At 34.2% G+C, this 25,958-nt stretch overlaps 1 protein-coding gene across 5 annotated transcripts in view; it reads right to left on the bottom strand.

Annotated features, from left to right (window-relative positions):
• smash (smallish) overlaps nucleotides 1-25,958 on the bottom strand; it is a 250,339-nt gene that overhangs the window by 145,571 nt on the left and 78,810 nt on the right. The window contains exon 1 of one of the 5 annotated variants that reach the window (XM_068763763.1): nucleotides 21,153-21,182. The exons of the other annotated variants lie outside the window; for them this stretch is intronic. The gene's annotated coding sequence lies outside the window, so the exon portion shown is untranslated. Of the gene's footprint in view, nucleotides 1-21,152; nucleotides 21,183-25,958 lie in introns of those variants that run through there. 5 annotated transcript variants of the gene reach the window in all.

Genomic DNA, 25,958 nt, shown 5'->3' with positions numbered 1-25,958 from the left:
ATGTTATGAAGAAAATTCACCGTAGAAAGTATATATTATAATAATTGGATAGTTAAAGTACTAAACAAACTCACAGTTACTCAACGCGTCAAGCTTTATACAAGATTTCATCTTAATATCGTATCAGGAATTAGGAGATACGTAGATGAACAAAAATAACCAACACAGCCAGACAGATTAGCAAGATCTAGCGGTAGTGGTCACCCAGACAGCAATGGCAGATGGCTGTTGCTCGGAGTTTCGCTGCGAGATCAATCAGAAAAGAAGAGAACCGAAGGAGAACTAATAGCTCGAAGAATTGCTCATCTGAAATGGCAGTGGACAATAGATACTAAGTGAACGACGACATGGATCATCTTGGTGATCTTTGGGGGGAGGTCTAAGCCTTGCAGTGGGCGTCCATTGGCTGAAGAAAGAAGAAGAAATTGCAGTGGCAAAACCACAATAGCACATAGAAAATATAACATCTCCCAACCTTCGCTACAAATCTTTAAATTTTAATTATTTACATCTCTTGGTTATTTTGTTTTTATTTTCCTAAAATTTTCTATATTGTGTTATTTTATACAAGACTTTTATAACTTTCTTATTTTCTATATTACAACATCTCTTATCTACTGTAGATAAATTTACTAATAAATTGTAATGAGTTTGTTTTGCAATGGAAGGTAATTTTAAACCGCACACATATTATCAGGAAAGTTAGTTTAACTGTTTTACCTGATGGCTTGTAATACGCGATACGAGAGGAATATGATGATTGTAGTTTAAATGTTACAGACTCTAAAAAGACAGTTACGGCTAATACTAAAGGAACTTGTTCGCGAAATCAATGCCTGATACCGTTTGTACTGCTTTGATATTTCGTTGTCTCATTATTTCTAATCAGCACAGAGCTAGTATGGAACGATCTGTCGATTTCCTTATTTCCCGAGAATAATAACCCAGCTCTCTTGCACGTAATTACTTTCTGTGCGATATATGTAGGGCTTCGAGTGACTCGCGGAGTGGAAATGGTGGCATTGCTTGTTACAACATCGCCACCCTTTTGGAAAAGGAGAGCCGCCACTTTCTTGCGGTCTTGTTGCAGGGTGGTGGGTGACGTAATAATGCATAACAAAACCGTGGAACAGGAAGTGTGGCGAAGAATGGGAGGCGAAGCGTAAATGTAATAAGGGTGAATACTGTATGTTGAATGTAAGCTGAATGATAGAAATTGTGAGGGATGAAAGAGGAAAGGTACCGAAAATAAGATAGGGGAAAGAGTATTTAAAAAAAACAGCTCCCTTCAGAGTCAGAGTGAATAGGTACCTACTAAGTCGTACTTCATTTTCGACCGCATTGTCGCTTTTCATCAGGCGAACTGGCTGGTGATACAAGGACATTTAATTGTTGAAAAGACTGATATGTTTACTTTTAGGTTTCGACTCTAATTATTGACGGCAGTCATTAAAATAACGTAGCTATTCTTGATTGTTAAAAATCGAGGGTAGTCTAGGAAAACAACGTAGTGGGTCAATCGCTCATACGATGGGGTATTGTTGTAGGATAAATTTTTTTGAAGGTAAAATTTTCTTCGTCTTTATAATAAGGAATAATGGAAATTACTACATACCAGATCAGTGTTTCTCAAAGAAGGCGCCCACGCCCCACAGATGGGTGGGGGGGATTGATTACGAAGGGGGACAATTCAAAAGTGGACTCGACACGAGTTTGACCCTTTGGCTTTAATATAAAAAATATATGTGTAACATAAGGGGCCGTAAAAAGTAAAAATAAGTAAAATAAGACTTTGACCGAACTGTATTGCCAGTGATGATATATAGATCCGAGACGTGGTCGCGGATTGACCTTATAAGAAGGCTCAAGGTTACCCAACAAGCAATGTTGAAGGCTATGCATGGAGGTTCGCTGCTAGATCGTATCAGACGTGAGGAGATGCACTTAAAAACCACCAAGACACCTATGTAACTGGAACAGTAGATAGTCTGAAATGACAGATGGCTCTTGAAGCCAAATTGTTTTCTAGAATTATTCTGAATGATTCCGAGTCTATAATAAAATTGAGTTCCACTATAATGGCATTACGCGGCGTGGGTAGAACCTCCACCAGGTGGAACGACGATATAATCAAGGTCATATGAAATCGCTGTCGCTTTCTGTCCAATCGGCTGAGATATATGAATAAATAAACGAAAATAATTGAAAGATTTGCTTATATTTACATTGTTAATCTTAAATAAATATTGCAAGTCAAAGTCTCGGTATTTCTTTAATTGGTAAAACCATTAACCTGGTATCTCTTTACGGGAATACGGCTGTGTGTGGGAGAAATTGATTTTCTTGTATTTCCGTTGCATCTACATGCAATTATGGACTTTAACGGTATACGAAATCGTCTAAATACGCATATCTAACTTAAAGTATGCGTTTTATGTTTGCTGTCAATGTAAGGGATATATGTTCTGTAATAATGGTCACTTTGAAATACGATAGAGACAATTAAGTATTGTAATGTAAAGGACATGGAATTCGATGGTTATTTGCGCGTTTATTTTGATTATTTTAAATGAGATTTATTGAGAGGCTTTGTAAAATGTTTCTTAAACAATATTTATAACAGTAACCGATGATGACGCTATGATTTTGTTTTATTTTATAATAAATTATTGAACATAACATTGGACGATGTTTATAAAGATATTTATACAGGGTGCTTAATTATAGGTGTAAAAGTTTTATAGTTGTGTATATACAGTTCATTTGTTGTCAATTAAATAATTTAAAAAATAATAATTAATTGACAGAACTTGTAGATATTAAATAAGGGTTTTAAAATCCGTTTTACTACGTATTCAAATAAATTAAAATTTACTACATATTCGTGCAGACTTTATAGTTTCAAAAATTAATACAATAAATAAATTTAACCTATTTTAGAGTAACCTTACTTTATACAATCATTAAAAATAGGTGTTAAAATCTGATGATGAGCTTTCCAAATACAGTTTATAAATAAATATCATATTTTATATTAATTTATTAACTGTATTTTAAAAACTCATCAAAAACGTGAGATTGAACATTCGACTATTTTTTTAATTAATATTCTTTATTGTACACGCTATATATACATTTAAACAGTTTTATAATAATAAACAAAAAAGTACAATGGGCGGTCTTATCACACGAGACATTCTCTTACAGAAAACCATAGTATGGAAAAGGTAGAAGTATATATAATATATAATGGGTAGTTAACATGTACAAAACATACATATATACAAACATACCAACACATGTGTATAACATATATACTTATAATAAATAATGTATAATACATATAAATGAAAACATCAAACTGATTTGAATTGCACTTGCCGCCGAATAACACAAACAGAGAAAGAAAAGGAAATGAATTAAAGTATGAATAATCATAGTTCTATTATATATATATATATATATATATATATATATATATATATATAATCAATACTTGGGTAGATAAGACAGGAGATCATGGTTTTTAAATTAGATACGGAATAGAACAAGCCCGAAACGCTTTTTTTATGCTTAGGTTATTTCTACGCAATAAAAAGCTGAACATTGAACTACGAATGCGACCAACACGCTGTTGTTTCCTCCTGTACGGAACGGTTCTTTATAGAATCGATGAGCAAGGAAGTTGAAGCCTTCGAAAAGAATGATAGGGGTATCCTGAATATAGTTTATAATGAAACAGTGTTAACCTTCAATAACCTAGAATTTCAATTTTGATACCAATCTTTTAAACCGAATGTTCACATTACTATTAGTTTTTTTTATAGGTTGGCTGTAAGTATTTTACTGTTGTATAATATTCTTTCCAACGAAATTAAAACCCTTCATCTAGACCCTCAAGCAAACAAAATAATATTTAAAAAAATCACTTTCGTAAATCAGGCTACTAAGGGTTAAGGAGCATGAAAAAAAAATCAAAAGTGCAGTATATTAAAAAAGCAAAAGTAAAGTTTATACAATAAAAATAAGAAAGCTATAATATTTAAGTTACATGATGAGAAACATGGCACTTTCTTTCAATATTAAGTCATTTTAATGTTTTATTCTATACGATTTTGTTTAATTAAATACTAAAACATTTTTTTATTTTGATTTTCATCAAATGTATTATAGCTAAGGACAGATGTTTTTATGTATTCTGTGTATTGCAAAGTGTTTTTTGTATTATACTCCCTGCTATTTGTATATTTTTCTCTTCTGTTAAACTGACGAGGGTACTGTACTGTGTAATGAGCTCTTTAAAATTCACTCCACTTGGCAGATTGTGCAAACTTTGCAATTCCTGATGATACTTGGCTCCTCTTTTGAAGTTATACTTGAATGAACATTTTAAAAATGTATAGATCGTCGTTTTTAAACCATCGACAGTGCCAAATATATGATCAAACCAAATATAAAACACAGTGATGTTTGAAGATGAAGTTCTTTGACTAATGTGTGTTGCAGATGATGAAACGACGACATAGTTTATTTCATAGAATTTATCATTATAGTATTATTCAGGTCATCGTGGAGATATTTGGTGAAGGTCTGAGCCTACCATTAATAAAGGGTCGAGTAAGACTTGAGTAATGTAAAAATTTTAAAAGTGTACACAAGATGAATTATAACAAACTAGTTGCAGAGTATAATAAAACGTAAGATACAAAAGTCAAAACACAAAACTAGGATATTTAATGGAATCAGGCGTTACCTCGCAGAAGTCCATCCTAAGTAAGAGACTCTGTGTTTGGCACTAATCTGTGTAACATAACTCCTGAAGATGCCCCGTGGAGGGGTGAAACACGTGTTGAGTAATTTGGCGGTGGCGGTTGTGTGATTCGCATTTTTGCCGCATACGCATTTATCAGCGGGCTGGCGGGCGGTGCATTTGTTGCACGACTACCACTACCGCGGAAGTGGCTAAATATTGGTCCTTTTCTTAAAAAACTAGGAAACAATAGTGTGTTAAATAATCTGTGATACTTGAATAGCGGAGAAGGATAAAAGGCGATGGTTGAATGACAATAATGCTTGTGGAGTGAAAAATTTTATGATGGATGAAAGAAAGAAAAAGCATGATAGATACTGTGAAGGAAGAAAGAAGACAAATGTATATAAAAAGTAAACATATGTAAAGACATAATATCTGAAATAGTAACGTCCCTGTCCCACATCAGTGGTAACGCTATATAAAGGCCTTGGGTATCTTTAGGTGAACAGGATGATAAATGGTTTAGTGATTCAATTGTATATTCTCCAAAACGATTATGACATTTATTATTGATACAGTTCTTGCGACATTTAACTGTGTCCGATGAAATCCGTATAATATGTCAAAATAAAAAGTCACCGAAACGCCCTTGCCCACGCACGGGTCACAGTTGCAATGACGCCACCGCGACTGACTAATGCAACATTCCAGCATATTCACGTTTCGCAATACGCTTTTGTCTCGCAGGGAATTTTACTTATCGTTACAAAATATGACAAGGCGTTCTTCGTGAATTGTAATTTAAACTATGTTATTACAGCGCAATGGGAATTATCTCTAATGCCAAGGCCGTAAAATGGACAATCGCTTGCTGTATAACACTAGCAATTGCTTTGTAATCAGTTGTTATACGTTCTCATATAATTGCAAATATATGTAATTAACATTAGAAATTTGATTAAGCCATAGATAAAGCGTTCGTTCAAGAATTTGTATAGAAAAGACTAGACTAAAGTTCGTAATATAGTTCAGTAATAAATCGAAGTAGCAGTTTTCACGCTGACACTGTCTTTTTTAGACCCTAATTCTATTTCCAGATCTATTCTCATGCTGCGAAATACAGGACAGTAAGCGATGGGAATTTAAGGTTTTTTTTTACTATGGCCTTACTTTTATGAGATCTCGTAAGTTACAGATTTTCACGTGAAACTCTGTTGTGTTAGAAGTTATAAGAGATATGTCAGCTAAGCTGTTTTAATAACACTAATGAGTCTATATCTCCGACATATAATACTATAAAGTTAGTAGTATTTGTAAACATATACGTAGATAAAAATATATGAAATACACAGATTTTTTCTAAATAAAGCAGTGCAATAAAATTCCCCGCAAAAACACTTTATTTGGCACAAAAGTACACATTTTCACAAAAGGCAAATAAATATGTAGTTGATGTGGTAAACTCTATTCTACTATAATTTGAGGTTACATATAGCATTACTTTGGTGATTTGTTACCGTACGAAATTCCAGGCACAGAGTGCTGCAACGCCATCTTTCAAAAAACAGCGAGAACTTATTCAAGGTCCTAATAATGAAAATATAAAATGCACGTGACTTAATGTAATGACAATAGAAAATAATCGAACAAATGAGAGGGGAAAATAATAAAACGAATATCAAATCTCTGTAAACTGTTCTCGAATTATCTAAACAAATAGTTGATAATCAAAAATAGCCTTTAACACGAATGGGAACAGTGTAAAATTGCACGAAATTGAACTGGATGGTCGCACAATCAGAGGCACGCGAATCTCCTATCATTTGTATGTTTTCATAATGTTATGCAATGCTATTGCTAATGACGCAAACATTTGGCCAGCGTGGAGGTGCTGTTGTGATTAGAGTGTGATATAGGCCTCATACAAAGGTGCTCCTGTAAAGCCTGCATCTTGAGTCTTCGTGCATGCTTTAGAAAACCGGCCGCGTACCAAAGGATTATTTCCTTGCTAAGCGGGCACGGGTACTGCAACGATAACTGCCCATGTCACTTCACAGTACAGACCTTTTAACACCTACTCAATGTTTCAGATTCGAATCCAAAAGACGTAACCACGTGACCCCTTGTATAAACCTTGATATGTCTCCGTTCAACTTTCCGGACCTTCTCAAGAATCTGCTGCAGAATTGTTTAATGAGCTATTGCAGCATATTGTTTTAAACCTTAAGGTATATATATACGTACAATAGCACTCGGGCAAACACTTCAATTAAAAGATATAGTAACTATAATAGAAATATATATAGATATACTGAAGTATTTTCATTCAACATATTAACTTTTAACAGAACTCATATTGATCGTCAATTTATTATATTTTAATCTATTTTATTTTTGACTCTACTCTGCTTCGTAAGGTGTTTTAGTTATAGAGAAGAACCAGCAAGAAACTCCACAACAACACATCTTTCAATGAAGTTTAACAATACAGATTTATACACATACATTATCAGAAATGACCTAAATGAAAAAAGAAACGTTTTGTAGTAGTGATATTAGAATACCCATAAGAAAAATTGTATACCATAAAAGGCTACGGTCTGTAGCGCTTGGACAGCAATTTGAAATAAAATAATGTAGCAACTAATATATAATCGAGTATTCCAAATTGTATTGGTAATATGTATAAATTTTAGCTGTATTTGCCCATAAGAGAAAATTGTGTAAGAATAATTGTAGAAAATTGTAAAATGCTCTCGTGCCTCGCAGCTAGAAAAGAAAAATCCGTATCAAATAGCGGCAACCCTCACCCAACTGTTTACCTTTAGTTAAAGCGAAATATAAATATTGTAAAAAAATCACCAGCGATATGCATATGAAATAGCGGTAAGCCATTTTTTGTTTCGGGGGAAATCTTCCAGATGTTCACGGTACGTTGCATCTGGGAGAAGGACAGGGTTATGTGTTGTGTTACTATTCCTATCCATTAAAATACAGTAATCGTCCTCTGCGCGATGTGGAGGACCGCGATATCTTACGGCCAGAATAAAAAAAGGTAAAAGCAAGAAAGGGACCAAAATTAGCCACTTCCGCACATGCAGTGGTAGTCGTGCAATAAAGTGCCAACCCGCTGATAAATGCGCATGCGGCAAACAATACGAATCACACAACCGCCACCGCCAAATTACTGAACACGTGTTTCACCCCTCCAAGGGGCATCTTCAGGAGTTATGTTACACAAAAACTTACAAAATTGAAACAAAGTTACGAACTTAAGTAATATGTTGAAAGTAAAATTATATATCGCTCTCTATCCAATGACGTCTGACATGCAACAGTCGGGTCTGTGAACGCGATAAGTTTTTATGCGTCGCTCGTAATATTTTGCAACTTTAGATATAATATTTCTACACTAATACCCACATAACAAGAACAAAGCTATGAAAAAATAGCACGATTCGTGATCTTTAACGTGATAATAAAACAATTTTATTGTTAATAAACAATACCCGAGTGTAATGAGATGTACACACGAAAGTATGAAATTGATATGTTATGAAATGGTTAAAACTTTTGTTGGGTAACACACACACATATATATATATATATATATATATATATATATATATATATATATATATATATATATACTAGCTGATCCCGCAAACGTTGTTTTGCAAAAAAAAATGATTTTTCAATTTACAAATAAAAAATAAGGGTTGATCGTAGAGGGGTGAAAATTTAGGTTTGTATGTATTTTTGTATGCTGTATCATAATAAAATAAAAACCAAAAAAATTGTCTAAAAATTAAAAATAAAATTTAGGGGTGGACCACCCTCATCCTTAGGGGTATGGAAAATAGATAGTAGCCGATTCTCAGACATACTGAATACGCATGTAAAATTTGGTAGAAATCGGTCAAGCCGTTTCGGAGGAGTTCAAGTTCGAACACCGTGACACGAGAATTTTATATATTAGATAGATGCGCGTTGTCGAGTCTTCTTTATTAACCCTTTCCTTACCGAAGTCCGTTCCACAGAAGTGATACTGAACCGGGCAAGTGCGCCGCGAAGTATGCACATTGCATGGCGATAAGCTAATTCTCATTTATATTACATATTATATTTAAAGATTTTAAATAAGGATCTACACATATACCCACATTACAAGGTGGATGTCAGCTAACTACGGCGCTGTACACACTGTTCGTGCGATGGTAACGAAAGGGATAATGACGATTCTATCGCGCGTCACCCCTTTTATACGTTTACGAACAACTAGCGCCATCTGTCGACGCCGATGGAATTGACAGAGTTTCAACATGTATAAATTAAATATATGTATAAAAATATGGAACGTGTATAGTGTATTTATAACGCACAGTGAAAAACACACTGTACCAAAGTTTCGATTGCAAAATGTTTCAAATTAATTTGTAATAAACGGAATGAAATTTTTTAATAATTTCCACAAAACATTATTGGACAACCGTTTACAAAATTCAAAACGCATATTAAAGTTAAATTGACGGTGAGGCTTATAACTCAATAAACGAATAATTAAACGACAAGAAAATTCGGCAATGATGTCGCCTGATTATTTTGATTTAATTTAGGCTACATTTGATAAAGTGTGTGTATATATATAGGCCTAAAACTTTGAGTTGGGGCATAGTACAGAAAAGGTTGGAAAATACAGATATCGAAGGAGATAATAACCAAGTCCTTCATGAGTTCCTAGTTAAATTTAATTTGAAACTAACTACCTCATTTTAATACACACTTTCCACGTATTCGCTACTGTGACTTGCAACAATTTGTTTACTTCTACAGCGAAACTTTACATTTAATTCATATAGAAATAACAGATATTTAATTTGAACAAATATTACTTAAGCATTCACATGATAACATGGAATTTATAACTCGAATTGAACAATAGAGAACGTAATCTCTATGATAAACAATGGTATAACACTTGCTGTGATACAAAGGGACTCGCTCTCTCTGATAAGCGTTATCAATACAAACTAACCGTGTACAGTGCTAAATTCGAGTACATATTTCCTGATACAATTACATAATGAATTACTATTTAAAACATATATTACAATATATATTTATTTTTAATATAGTTATTGTCTATCGCAGAGTTCCCCAAACTTTTTTGTGTCGTAGACCCCTTGCCATGTTTTTCCGTGTTGGGTAGACCCCCTACTTACCTGATATTGATTTCCTGTAAACTTCTAACTGTAGTGAAGTTTAGTGTTAAAAACTTAAAGTAAAAACACATGTCAATTTAAACATTTATTAATTGAATATAAATTAAAACTACTCAAAATAAAATTTTGTATCTGTTATGTAAAATATACGTAACATTAAATAAACATAAAATAAACTATAAATAAAATAACATAACCAATAAGTCAATATTTTTAGTGAATACCAACATCCTACAGCTTACACAATTTTATAAACATGCTCGTATCTAATAATTTTTTTACTTCATAGGTACTTTTATAACTAATGTAAATGTTTTGATATTATAAGATAGTATGATGTAAGTAAATAGGTACTATCAGTGTATGTGTTGAGACCCACTATCGTGGACCCCCTTTTTCATTTCATGGACCCCAAATTTTTTTTTGCTGACGTAGACCCCTTGCAAGTTGTCATAGACCCCTAGGGGTCGATTTAGACCACTTTGGGAATCACTGGTCTATCGTATATACGTGGGGATTTCACGGTATATATCTGTATTGTGAAATTTATACTGATGTTTTACAGTTCATTATTACGGGGAGTAAATATACATAACTGTTTTTAAAACATGTAATTTATTTAGAGCCAAACATACTACAACACTTTTAGTGTGAACAACCAAGGAGTGGAAAAACCTACCAGCGTCATTATTTCCAGACAATTATAACATAGGAATCTTTAAGACAAGCATATAGTGTCGTAGACCTCGTCAATGCTTAACATCAGGCACGGAGGTCAAATACTTAGCCTAAAAGATATAAAAGGTAAATAATCTTATGTGAATACTGATGGATAAATGAAGAAAAGATGATTAAGTTAGACTTTCATGTTGCCCTGTCTGGTAGCGTTTATGTTATGAAGGAACTGAATATCATACAGTTATCAATCCTTCACTGTTTGAACAGTAAATGCTTCTTGTAAATACGAAAGTTCTATTAACAGAGGGAAGTAGTGGACATGACAGCCAACCTTATTAACGTCGTTGGAAAAAACTAGATGCAGATGGGTTACAAATGGTGATATTGGAAATTTCTGAGGTAGCTACGACTCCCAGTGGACGTGTTACCACTGAAAAGATAATATAGTTTTTTTATTGAAAATGTTTTCAGTGTGATTTTAATATAACGTACATATTTTCATCACTCCCATTACGAAGAAAAGTTAAACGTGAATAATTCGTATATATCGCGTTATACGGGGGTCATAGAAGAACATTATACGAGATTACACGAACACGCTTTCATTTTTTAAATCTGACTTACTTTGCTACACAAATGGCATTTGCAGATTGACACAGATGAGAATGGGAATGATGATGATGTGTTGAGGTAGCTTACACCATTTCGAAGGTAAAACAGCTCGAAGGCTCCATAGGAAGCCTCCTCTCGAGCCGCTACATATTATTTCAATAGAATAAGCAAGAAGACTTCTACTTGTGCTGCCATTATACGCATTTAGCCTTTACATAACGTGTAACTAATACATTGCGTTAAGAGGAGATATAACTGTAATTATTTTATGTCCACAGAGTATGTTGACGATTATATTTAGTATATAAATTAAGAGATCTTATAAAACAATAACGTACGAATTTATGGCGGGATTCCCCGAAGGCGTGGTCCTACCAATCAATTTGTGAAAGTTTTAATTGCGTGCTTCACATGAAAAAAAGGGTTAAGAGAAAGTTTGGTTTATCGCTAACCCAAAATATAATAAAATTCAACATATTTTTTTTGGTAATAAAATCAAAATATTCTTCATTCGAATACTCTATAACAAGCATTTTCGAATCGTCAATTAACATAAAATGTCGGCATTGTTGTCCCTACAGGAAGCTACCGCCAGCTCGGAAGGCAGTACTGCCGAGAGCCGGCGAGAAATTCAACAGTTATTACAAATATAGTTTTATAAAGAGTGCGCGACACCAATACTATACCATCAGTATAGTATACCTTGTGAAACAAACGATTTATTAATTTTTTGAACACGAAAATCAGCCTATTTTTATTCATTGTATTAACACCGTGGGCTCCACTAGGTGGACCAACATAGTTTAGGTCGTGGGAAGTTGCTGGATCTGGGCAGCTCAGAATTGGTCATCGTGGCGCTCTTTTGGGAAGGCTTTAGCATATAGCAGTGGGCATGCATCCGCTGAAAAGAAGGATAGAAAATCTAATATATAAAATTCTCGTGTCACGGTGTTCGAACTTGAACTCCTCTGAAACGGCTTGACTGATTTTTACCAAATTTAATATGCGTATTCAGTAGGTCTAAGAATCGGCTACTATTTTATATACCCCTAAGTGATAAAGGTTGTTCACACTTAAAAAAAAAATATTTTTTTAACGAAATTTTTTGTTTTTATTTTTTTATGATACAGCATACAAGAATACATACAACCATAAATTTTCACCCCTCTACGATCAACCCTTATTTTTTATTTGTAAATTAAAATATCAATTTTTTTGCAAAACAACGTTTGCGGGATCAGCTAGTATTAAGTAAAAATTATTAGTGTCATCTGGCCATTGGATACTGAAGGTATAGAGTCGAAAAGTATAATCATTTCTGTACTAATATAACAATAAATGAAACACATAGCCTTCAATAGTTAAAAGTAATAACATGTAATACGTAATAGTAAAGATTATCTTTACTATCGGCGAATGCATGTCGGTCTGTTGCAATTTGTCTAAACACCGCGACCCAGTTATGGTGTATTTACTCCTGTACATACCGCTTTATCTCCTCGGCAATCGGTTACGAAGGCCATGCTTTGTTTTTATTTTTTATATTTAAATGTAGAACGTCAAATATTCGTTACGTTTTACGCGCTGAACCTTTATTGCATTAACGCCTTCAAATCAGGGATTCGAAAAATGCTAACAAGTAACATGAATAGATTTTCGTGCTTATGTGTTTTACTTGATGTGATTGTTCAATACAAATATGTCGTACGCCAAATTACTCAATAAGTGTTTCACCCCTCCATGGGGCATATTTTTTTTGTTTGGGGGAGGAGGTAGCATATAAATAACAAGCGGCGACGGACTGAGCTCTCTCTGTGTTTGGCACTAATCGGTGTAACATAACTCCTGAAGATGCCCCGTGGAGGGGTAAAACACGTGTTGAGTAATTTGGCGGTGGCGATTGTGTGATTCACATTGTTCGCCGCATGCGCATTTATCAGCGGGCTGGCGGGCGGTGCATTTTATTGCATGACTACCACTGCATGTGCGGAAGTGGCTAAATATTGGTCCTTTTCTTACTTAGGATGGACTTCCGCGAGGTACCGCCTGATTCCATTAAATAACGCCTGATTCCATTAAATAGTAACATGAACAATTTTCGTGCTTAAGTGTTTTACTTTATGTGATTGTTCAATAGAATGTTAACTACCCATTATTTATACTTCTACTGTTTCCATACTATGGTTGTCCGTAAAAAACTGCCTCGTGTGATAAGACCGCCTATTGTACTTTTTTGTATATTATTATTAAATTATTTAAATGTATCCTAGCCTGTACAATAAAGAATATTAAATAAAAATAATCTATGAATCGTCTTGTAGCGATGATGTATCTTGAGAAAATGACCTTCGCGAGCTGGTGATAGCTGACAGTGATGGTGATATTCAGGACGGCTTTTATATATGTCTGAACTTCAGAAGTTTTGCGGGTGATTAGTGTTTGTTGGACCCGAGTCCCACTGATATATCTAAGTGGCATTTGTATATTTCGCAGAGTTTTTTTATATTTGACCCCTGTTTTTGGGGTCTTCCCGTTCATCTATAGGATAGAGATTTTAATCACTGATGTAAATGATTTTTACAATTTGGATTTTAATTTAATTTTCACCTTTCGTGCTTCATACTTTCCCCTCTTCATCATCTTTCTTTCTTCACAATCTATCTGTCACTTTCAAACATTGTTTGCATTTTATTCCCACTTCCTCTTACATCCCTCTTCTACATTCCAAGGATATCAGAGATATGTTATAACTATCACATTACTTTGCAATCACAGATTTAGGTACTGGTTTACAACTTGCGAGTTTCCCGCAGGTACGAGAAGGCGTCTAGCCTAAAATATCTTTTAAGGTAGCGAAGCGCGAGGACTCCCTGAGGACCTCATTGTGTGACTTGGCTCAATAGCTCCTTTGAGGGTACCTAGGTTTTGACTGATATTCGTCGATAATACCCGATTTGCATCCTGATACAAAGGCTTCCGAGAGGTTCCAACTTAGACTTGGTCGTATGATATTGCCTGGCTAAAAACACTTCCACGAAGAAGCAGGATCTGTCTAGGCAAGAATGAACCATAATAGACCTCCTCATTGCTTAACGTTAGACGACACAGTGGTGAAATATTTAAAATTACTGGTCATAAATCTCTCAATTCACGCGGTACTTTTATAACGAAATTTTAAGTCTCTCGTGTAAGAACTTATCTATGTTATATGACGTCACTAGACGAAAAACATATCTTCAGCCTTTGAATTCAACGATATACAAATAGTATCTTTTTACAAACAAATATTGTAAGCAAAGATTAATCTTAAACCAGCTGTTATAATGAAAACATTTTGAACCGTGTCGGCGTGAAACTTGACAATAGCTTTCCTAAACGCGCAATTACATTGAGTTGGTAGTAACTGTTTCTGTTTCCGCACACCAACGTTGCGCTGGTAATGGGGCGTTGTCGAAACATTCAGTTGACCTTAGACATTTAAGATGGAGCCTAGGCATTTAGACGGATTTAGGGCTTATATACACTAATGCATTTAGAGCTATGTTAACTTTTAACTATGGACGTCATTTTTTTTGTCACATTACCATGGACGCGCGGTCTCTCAGACCGCTATGTTCTGAAGTCCAAATATTACGAAAAAATTATTTTTATTTGTACACTTTTGTATTTATTGCTTTAAGGTATATTAAAATTAAGTAATTTCGAGGCTTTTAATCAATTATTCTTTATTTGTAAATAAAATAAAGCATACTAACAATTAAAGGCACTTTTTGGCATACATTTACTAGAGATCAATTTTAGGACGAAAAACTTGAATGAATTAAACTTTTTAGAAAAAATAACAATTTAAACTATAAAAATGCAAGTAATTGAACATAAAACAATTTAATTATAAAAATGACGAACAATGATCGTGGAGCGTTCCTCGAATTCCTCCGAACATAGGTTTGTTGTTACTCTGGATAAAGAGAGAGAATATCACTACTGCTGAATAAATATAGACATACTATCATCCTGATACGACGCATTACCTTCATCTAATGTAAATAATAAACTGTAATTAGGTTAGTAAGGTAGGTTAAAATTTCTTGGTTTACTAAAGTCAAGTGTTTGTGACCGTCGAGCAAGGTCGAAGTGGTCAAGGTTCTGGAGTGAAGGCCATAGACCAGCAATCGCAACGGGACTTTCACATATTTACACATTTCACATATTCACATTGTCAGAAGACACCGGAGGTAGATCGATCTAATCGATATTATAGAAAACCTATGGTGATGTCATTTATCAATTTGATTTATATCTTTACCTATTTAAAAACAGTTTCAAATGGACTTATGTTTGCTCTAACATTGTGTTATATAAAATTATATACTATCAATAAAAAAAACAATAAAACAGCATTGCTTTAAGTGTGCAAAAGCTTTATGACATTTAACCGAAGCTATGGTAGCAATAAGACGTATGGCGTAATTTGTTAGTTTAGACAAAACGTGTAATCGAATTTGGCGTTCGTGTACTCTTAAAGATACCAATTTACTTCGACATAAATTATCTAGGATTACTTAATTCCAGCTGCATGCAGCGCTACTGGGAACGAGATTGGATCGGGGCTTAAGCGAAGGTATATCTGTAGAGGTCCGAGCCGTGCGAGGTCCAACTTTAGTTAATCGCAAATTAGTTTTTGATGAGTTCTCGGCTCGAGTAATATTTGTTTGTATTAAATGCGAAGTTATCGATTTTATAAGGCACACATCCGAGGCGTGTTGCAATTGACGTACAATTTGATACAGATCTGCACATTTTAGATTAACGTTCATTTATAGCGTTTGTCTATTAAAATATCTTTCAAATTATCTTTAGGTAGAGTAAGCAAAACAATTCTACTACAATTTTTATGTCGCTTGTACGAGCCTTTCGTGTGTGAGCAGGGATCTTTTTTAAAATAATGATTTTTTCACGTAATTTTTCGGTCTACCATTGCTTCTCCTTTTTTCATTTCACATTATCTTTCATACCTACCCATTCTTTTCTATGCATTCATCACCTTCTATTCTGGATTCTTCATTTATATTTAATCATTTTATTAATTTATTTCTTTGGTTTTATATTTATTTTAAACTTATTTGCTATATCACAGACTGAGTTCGTTATAGTTTTAAAAATTTTATCTCTGATTTTTTATCGTTTTTATTTGTACTTATTATATATAACCTTTTATTGCTGTGCTTATCTCTTATAAACTCTTTACAGAAATCTAGAAAGATCTGACGATGCTTCTTATTAATTACTAATGAGAAGAAGTTATCCTCTATTCTCTCTACTAGTTGAAACTGGCATTCCCGTCTTAATAACCCATCTATTACCATTTAGATACTCAATAAAAATTATCGTTAACATCATTTCAACCATAAGACGTCCACGGTTGGACATAAACAGCAATTAGGTCTGACGTACTACTGTGATCATAAAGTTGAATTGGTCAATAAGATTTAAATTCTTTATTTATTCTTCCAAATAAATCATAACGTTCAAAGTTATCCCCGTCTGTCTAAACGCACTTTTGTCAAAACTTTTTCCAATCAAAACAGTCGGAATAGTCTTTTTCTGGTATAGCTTGTCAAAGGGAAAAGGACTCCGTCCCCGCATTGGTCTTTTGAGTTTACTGAATAGCCAAGTATATACGCTAATGTGTATACGCCTTATATTGTAACCAAAAGAAAGAAAATTAAAAACATGTATACAATAATAAGAAGGGTTTCATAAGATGTCACGCAGAAAGCAACGGAGAGGGCTACGCTTGAAGTTTCGCTGTAACATCGAATCAAAGACGAGGTGATTCGTTGAAGAAACATTATCAATGTAGTTCGAAGAATTGCTCTTCTTAAAAGGCAGTGGCGACCACGAGCCGGTAGACGCGGCACGGGTAGGCCCTCCACCAGGTATTTTTTTAAAGGCCCCTTCTATGGGGACCCCTTGTACCCGCCTATCTATGGTGAGACAGGGACTTTGTTTTTGTTCAATATTTTTTCGCGCTCTTCTATTGTTACTTTTACGATCTTTCATTCCTTTGTTTTCTTTCTTTCAATTTCATATCCATTTTTCATTTTACTCGATAACATTGTTTCTTCTCATACCTTAACCATTACAATTTCTTTGTTTTTATTTTTATATGTAACATTTTAATTCCTTATTTATTTACTTGCCTGTTTTTATAATTTTATTAACATTTTTTTTATTTTAGCTCAACTCTTGTTTCTTTTTGTCACGTTTTGCGTAATCGTTCTGCACATTTTAGGAACGTTGGTCTGGCTTTCTTGTCTTTGATTAGCGATGCCATAGAGTCCTCGCTAACCTTACTGCTTAACCGGCTTTCGGAGTCAACCCGGAGTCCTCTGAATGCGGGACAGTGGGCTACCGGATGGACCACGGTCTGGTCCACGCTCGGTTTACAGAAGTATGAGGGGTCCTTCTTGAATTTAAACAGGTGAAGGTACTTGGAGAACCTCCCGTGCCTCGTGAAGGGCTGGACCAAAACCGCGTCCACCTCGATCCTGCAGAGCACGCGATGGGCTGAGTTTCCCACTAGGTGGACCGAGATAATTAAAGTAGCTGGATGCGGCAACCGCATGACCTGTCATCGTGGCGATCTTTGGTGAAAGCTTATGCCTTGCACTCATGCTTAGCACTCAACATTACAACTGTATTTAATATCGATATCATATCGATATGTATCACGAGTGTAGTACATCGATGTTCCTATAATCTAGATTGCACATTCCGCATGGCCCACTCGACTCTGATAGCCGACACCGGCATACGTCATCGTGACGTCAATAATTAAACTCGAAGCGATACAATTTCTGTAAGCATTCGCTGTCAAATATTAAATAATTCGGTCATGTTATGTGACATATATTATATATATTTTAAGATCCTGTGCCTAACTTGGCGATGGAAACACCAATTGAGGGTTATTACGGAATTAAACATCTTTGCATATATGTCGAATGTGGAGATTCGTAAACGAACGAAAGTACTGAACTGACAGTGAATAGGTCACAACGTGTAGTACAGATGGCGATTGTGGCCTGAAGAAAGGAGGTCCAGCAATAAGGTACACGGCCTTCGCTTAAAGAGACTTCCACCACACGCAATAACAAAAATAGAGTTGATAAATTATAAATCTTTCACTTGTAACATAAGGATTGCTAACCTAAACTAACATTTCCTTGCCCCTCAAAGGCAGACCATGCAAAAGAATATGAATGTATTATGGTGAAAATATGTTATGAATGTAAGTACATTGTATTTATAACTGTTTTTATAAATTGTTTTCTAAAATAAGCCATAAGTTCACAAAGTATTCCTCAATATGCCAGTTATATGGCACAGACTAATACAGAAGATGTATTGTTATTAACATAAGGCGATGAGTTTCGGTTGCAACAAGGGGTGATGAAGACATCGCATCAGTTATGGACAACGAGGAGAGTCGTGGGTCATAAGCGAAACCGTTAAAAGAAATAAGTAGACAAAAAACTAGTGTAAAAGACTTGTCAAAATAAATATTTAAATCTGTGATAAATGTAGTGAGCGAAATAGGAAAAATACAAAAAATAAAAATAAAGCAAAAGAGAACAAAATGTAAACATGGAAGGCGACGAAAGTTAGGTGATGAATGAAAGGAATAAGAAGAAATAAAAGGAATGAATAAAAAATTACATTAGGAAGGAAAAAAAGATTAAATCGCAAATATTATGATGACTATAATATATAATAGAAAAATACTCCTTATGTTTAGAGGCCCCCGAAAACGGGGAGCATAAAAACACCATAAGGCGATATATATCAAATACAATATACTGAGAATTTCATCCTCTCTTCTAAATTGACATTTATTTACAATTAACAGACCATCGTTGATATAGCGTACATATTATATATACAATTTAATATCACAGACCTCCTTTCATATCTACATCTGTAACCTAATTAAACGGAATGCTGTTATCATATAACGGAATATTTGTTTTAATCTTAAAACCTATGATACACTATTTGCAGACGGTAGATATAACAAAGTTATATGTCGTTTTAAAAAGGTTTGATAATGTAGAAATTTATGTACAAAAATATATTCTACACCAATGTTTTACGACCTATTTTGACATCATGTCTCACCCAAGCCTTTCTAAAATTCTTACGCATCCCTATCACACCGCATCCTCTGTAAATTTGTTTGTGATCTGTGGCAATCCTATATTAATTAATGCAAGAAGTGAATTATATAAGATTAATTTCCGGAAATCGAACACGTGTCTTAAGATCGTACAGTACCCGGCGAAAAATATTGCACATCGACCTTTGGAAAGAGACAATCGGCTAATTTTGGCTTCGTAGAGCGTTATCTCTGTCGCACACACTGTTTGTATTTCGTACGATTGTCTCTTTCCAGAGGTCGATGTGCAATATTTACTGCCGGGTATTTTAAGTCTCAGTCCTCTAGGCTACAACTGTTTAGTTCGTGGATGCCATATGAGAGCCTTCCAGCCTCAATAATGCCTTTATAGTGATGCTTAATTATTTTATAATTTCTATCAGACTCACCTGGTATTATTCTGTTTATTTATTTATTTACTTTATTGGAGATAAACAGTAACAAAAAGTAGTAAGAAAGTACAAACTAGAAGCATAGATATATAAAATTAGTTACAATTGCTACCTTATAACTATCTCACTGAAAACATATACATATGGTCAAACAATGACAGAACAAGTAAAAACATTAATAAACAGGGGTCAAAGACTATGGTCTATAAACTTATATTATGTTTGTTAATATATCTATATCATATATTTATATTATGGTTTAAATTGTATTGTGGGTAGCCAATAATTTCGAACGAAATTGTCTTTTAAAAGATACAAGAGAGCACGAGAATATATCAATATCACTAATATATGAATTGTGGAGGTCACACATTCTGTATAAGGGTGCACGTTTACCGATATTTGTCTTAGCCGTTGATAACAAGTTAGTGGAAATAACATACAAGTATTAAAATATCTGGTATATACACCTTTTGCTGACAGTTTTGGTTGTAAATTTTAAACGATATCAAACAATAATAAAGCCGGTGGTCATTGTGATTTGACAGGTGGCTAGCGGCGCAGCGAAAGTAGGTACAGTCAGGACAATAGGTGGGCATGATGCGCGTCATGTTCACTCAATGGAACTACATTTGATACAGCATTGTGAGCGTTCAAAGTCGGACTTTGTGGTATTCATCTGAGTTACATATCAGCTACATTACTTTAATCATTTAAATATATTATTTAAAATGGATATTTGAAGAATAATGCTACTCTAAGTCATGAGGAAATGACTGAGGATGAATCTGTACACCTATCCCCCGATTTACACGGAACTCGTTTTACACGGTTTTCCAATTAAGTTTTTTTTGTTGTTTTAATAACCGATTTTATTACCATCTTTCATAATGTAAATATTTCTGCTCCAAATATCGAATCGGCACAAATAACTTGGAGTGATGATAGTGAATTCGAACCTTCGATTCCGAAAAAAAGAATGAGAGTAATTTCTTTTTTGTTCTTCTGTTTAATTTGTTGTAATTAAATAATAAAAAAAATCAGTTTTTTCCGTAATATATTAAATATTTTAACTTGTCAATGCATTTTATTTTTATTTCTTTGTACATCTAAAATTATTGAAAAAAATCCGCAACTGTTAAATAGTAAAATCATGCATTTTCTGCAAGTTTTTCGATTTACACGGTTTTGACTTGAAAATTTTTAATTTTCGATTTACATGTTTTATTCAGGAACGTATCTACCGTGTAAATCGGTGGATAGGTGTATTTTCTTACCGTATTGCTCTATATTTGTTTCTTAAATTGTGTCAAAAGTTGTAAGAGGTCACCGTACCTGAAACAAATAATAAAATAATTTTAAACATACAAACGAATGTATCATCTAGATAAGACAAATTGATATAACAATTACTCCGATAAGTCGGACGTGATAAAATGTAAATTTTTCCATTATATATCTGTGTACACATTCCAGTGGAACCTACTTGCGATACGCTAACAGCTTGATGTTACGACACGGAACAAGTATTACTGGATGGTGCAAGAGAGAGCGCCGGCGATGTTCTGCGACCAGATTTCGAGCGATATGGTCAGGGCAGCTTGTATTTAGTATCTAAGCTATAAATAACTTAATTGAATTGACGACGTTACGTATTTGGTTATATCACTATATCCACCGTATAAAATGATAAGTCCGAAAATGTAATTTTTAAGACAGACTAAACACATTATATTGGAATTTAAAAGGACGATAAATATGCGATATAGCAACTGATAAGCGGGCACGCGTACTATAAGCAGTACCGGCAACGTTTTAAAACAATCAACAACAACGCCTACCCATGTTACGACTTCACAGTACAGACCTTTCGAAACCTACTCAGATATTATCCCCAAAAGAGGTAACCACATGACCCTTTGCAAAAACCCTAATAAACTTTCGTTCAACTTACCGGACCTCAAGAAAAAATCTACTGCAGAATATTTTGATGAGTTGACCCGGCACATTGTCTTAAACTTAAAGGCATTTAAAGGTCTGTAGCGCTTAGGCAGCCACTTCGAATATGATAATGTAGAAATAATTGTATATTTTGGTAAAAGTCAAAAATAATATTTTTCATTAAAAATATTTTTGAGAAGAATTGTATATAATAAAAGCTGTCGTGACTCGTATCTGGGAGAAGAAGGATCCTAAGTAAGAAAAGGATCAATATTTAGCCACTTCCGCACATGCAGTGGTAGTCGTGCAACAAAGTGCACCGCATACATGCGGTCCTTTTCTTACTTAGGACGGACTTCCACAAAATAACGCTTGATTCCATTAAATATTGAAGAAGGATCCATCCGTATCAAATAGCGGCAATCCTTCTCCTAACTGCGTACAGTAAACGCGAAACAAAACATATTATAAACAAAACAACCTAGCGATTCAAATTATATTTAACAAAAATAAAATATGCTATATACACAAATATGCGAGTGTATACAAAAATTCAGACAATGTTTACACAAAGCGGTCTTTGTTATATTAATAACGGGTGTAAACAGATCCATTCATCAATTGTTGCCGAGATATTATTAGCAATGTAAATATTTACATACGAGCGGTACATTTGCTCGCGTCTTAATAGTTGTAGAAATGTATTTAATTTCTTTGTAATTCTCATATATCAAGGTTTATTAGGAGACAAAACCTAAAAGGCTTCGCTTCGTAACTAAAATGGGGGCGCCATCGAGGCCTTCACTTCGGGCTGTGTAGAATGAACAGAACCAAATAGAACCAGCTTTAACCTGCAGCCGGTCTGTCTTCTGTGATTAATCCAGCTGCATTGACTATGTTTTAACCTTTTATATCATCCAGGTTCATAGAGTCAATTGAACTACGTCAATAAAAGGATCTGATGATTTTTAACTGCAGAATACATAACTTTTGAATTTGTAATAAAAATATCTGTACATATAAATAAAATCGAGTCTCTGTTTGTAATATTAAAATAACAGTTTATTTACTACATATATATACGGTACATATACTAAAATTACATTATTATTAATATTTACTTGTCTGTTTGTTCTGGAAAATCTCTGAAATGTCTGAACCTATTTTGATTTTAGTCGAATCATTTATGCAGAGTATTTAGCTTTAGGTGTAATAGATATTTAATGGAATCAGGCGTTACCTTGCGGAAGTCCATCCTAAATAAGAAAAGGACTAATATTGTGTGTAATAGTTATATCTATTATATATTTCATTTTGCTTACTAATAAGCTCTGCATTCACCCCATTAAGGCTTTTATACCTATAATCAATCACCCTTTATGTATTATTATATTTGTACTGTTTTAACATGAAACAACACATTCCTGGCTGTAAAAATAACTCATAAAACGCAGTAATTACGTCATACCATAATAATCTTTATACACGTAACATTACAGTGTATAATGGGTTACATTTGCTTGATTAATCATTTGCGTGCTTTTCCGTCGTGTATAATGGAGCTATTGATGTTTTTTTTCACACAGATGACGTAATTTTACCTGAATTGCTTGTTAATCCGCTCAAATCATTTCAACAGCATTGTATCTTTATGAACATACCACGTTGAGTATAACAAACGATGTATTTATGATAGACGTGATGCAAGATTCGAAACTGTTCGTATTGGAACATGGTGGGAGAGGCCTATGTCCAGTAGTGTTCTATGGATGAAATGATGATGGTAAATATCAGTTACAGATGATTCATCATTCTATATAACAGTTGATGATATACATATAGAGCTGCTACAACTCTCGACTCCTCTTGATTTGGTGAACGTTGAACGGCTCAAATAAACTTCCGTTCAGAAGTTTTAACTACGCAGTTTCAATGATTAACTTACTAAATACGAGATATAGTCTCTGTGGAATACAACGAACAATGTACTTGAGATACATATCTGGCGTATCTGGCTTGTATCTATCGACCAACGCTGATAACTCTTCCAGTATCGACTATCATATTTCATCTGCTTTCCATAATGTTCTAGAATTTTCTTTCTTAAATGTTCGAACTAGCCGCTTTGCGCTTGTTGAAAGGATAATTTCTTGGTACGCTTCCTTTTGAATCAGTAATACGAGGTCGAGAGCTTCTAGTACCACGTAGACATGGATAACATAATACAGTAATACCCCGCTTTACGCGAGGGATACGTTCCAAAAAAAATCGCGTTAACTGAAATTTGCGTATAGCGAGGTTTATGATTAAACATAGTCAAAAATTATTACAAAAAAATACAAATCATTTTAATCAATCACTTTAATTCTAGGAACACTTTATGCAATACATACTCTTTGTTTTTTACAGAAAAATACATCAATTGTCTTTTGGGTAACGTTTTGTTTACGTTCTTGTAAAATACGTTCATAACACCCAACACTGTTTTTAATTGTTTGACAGATGGTCAAAAGACCATAGAGAAGTTGATGACTACATTATATTTATACGCACCCTTTCGCGTAATTCGAGGCATTTGAGCGCGAAATTTGCAATTCGCGTTATAGTGAAACCGCGTATAACGGGGTGGCGTAAAGCGGGGTATTACTGTAATGATTTTATATAGCAAATATCTCTCATTGATATTCCAAAATTAATTACTAAAATAATAATTGCGAAGCTTTTCTAGGTGTAGATATACCGGATTGGTCATTACCGGTGTCGTGCCGCTCTCTGATTGGTCAACGCATTACGAACCAATAGCGAGATCGTAATTAAAATACGTAAGAATAAATAACAATGTTTGAGCTTTGTCTATACCAGAGTTTCCCCAACTTTTTTGTGTCGTAGACCCCTTGCCATGTTTTTCCGTGTTGGGTAGACCCCCTACTTACCTGATATTGATTTCCTGTAAATTTCTAACTGTAGTGAAGTTTAGTGTTAAAAACTGAAAGTAAAAACACATGTTAATTTACACATTTATTAATTGAATTTAAATTAAAACTACTCAAAATAAAATTTTGTATCTGTTATGTAAAATATACGTAACATTAAATATAAATAAAATAACATAAGCAATATTTTTTTACTTCATAGGTACTTTTATAAATAATGTAAATGTTTTGATATTATAAGATAGTATGATGTAAGTAAATAGGTACTATCAGTGTATGTGTTGAGATACACTATCGTGGACCCCCATTTTCATTTCATGGACCCCCAAATTTTTTTTGCTGACGTAGACCCCTTGCAGGTTGTCGTAGACCCCTAGGGGTCGATATGGAAAACTTTGGGAATCACTGGTCTATATGGCAGTAGCTTGTTACTTAGTTTTGAAATAATGTAATGTTAAATAAACTCAAGAGGACAACGCATAGTCCCGAACAGACTTCTTTTCCGATAGACGCTCACTGCAAGGTTCAGACCTCCCGCAAAGATCGACACTATGACCGTACAATGTCGTAGGTCCACTTAGTAAGGTTAGTAGTCACTTAGGTCACAGGTTGCACAAACGATATGCACTGCCCGCTGCCAGTTGAGACAAGCAATTCTTCGAGCAACGTCGATCAGTACGAAAACTTCTGTATTCTGGTTGTTGCACTTGTTCTTAGCCTTTTGGGGCTCTTACAACTTCGTCGATACGATACGAAAGCATTTATCGAAGTTCCTCATCACTTGGATCTGACATATGATATATTTAACTATAGGCTATAGGTGGGGTAAAACGACTATTAACAAAACAGTTCTTTGAAAATTCGATAGGTGGCGCACGGAATGCGACTTATGTTTTCGTTACCTTTAAAAATGTGTAATCAGTTTTGTCATATTTAATATTAAACATACGTGAAATTATACCATGAATAACTGTGAAAGCTTGTTATATGCGATCTTTCATACATTTTGTTTTCTTTATAAATAAATAAATGTAAATAGAAAAAGGACAAGTAAAGGGTAGGATAGACAGCAGCGTCCTCTTCGTATCATAATATTACAGTGCCTCCAACTTGTCTGCCAAGTGTGGAGATTATTGTACATCCTATCTAAACATCTTTGGGAAAGGCCTTTGTATATCATGCGTTTATATATACTCATAATAAATACAT

This window comes from Battus philenor, unplaced genomic scaffold (genome assembly GCF_028537555.1).
Source record: "Battus philenor isolate CCGP_79_NKW_IND1 unplaced genomic scaffold, ilBatPhil1.0.hap1 SCAF_18, whole genome shotgun sequence".
NCBI lineage: Eukaryota > Metazoa > Arthropoda > Insecta > Lepidoptera > Papilionidae > Battus > Battus philenor.
Note: the sequence above shows the minus strand (reverse complement) of the source record. Positions and strands in the feature narration are given on the sequence as shown.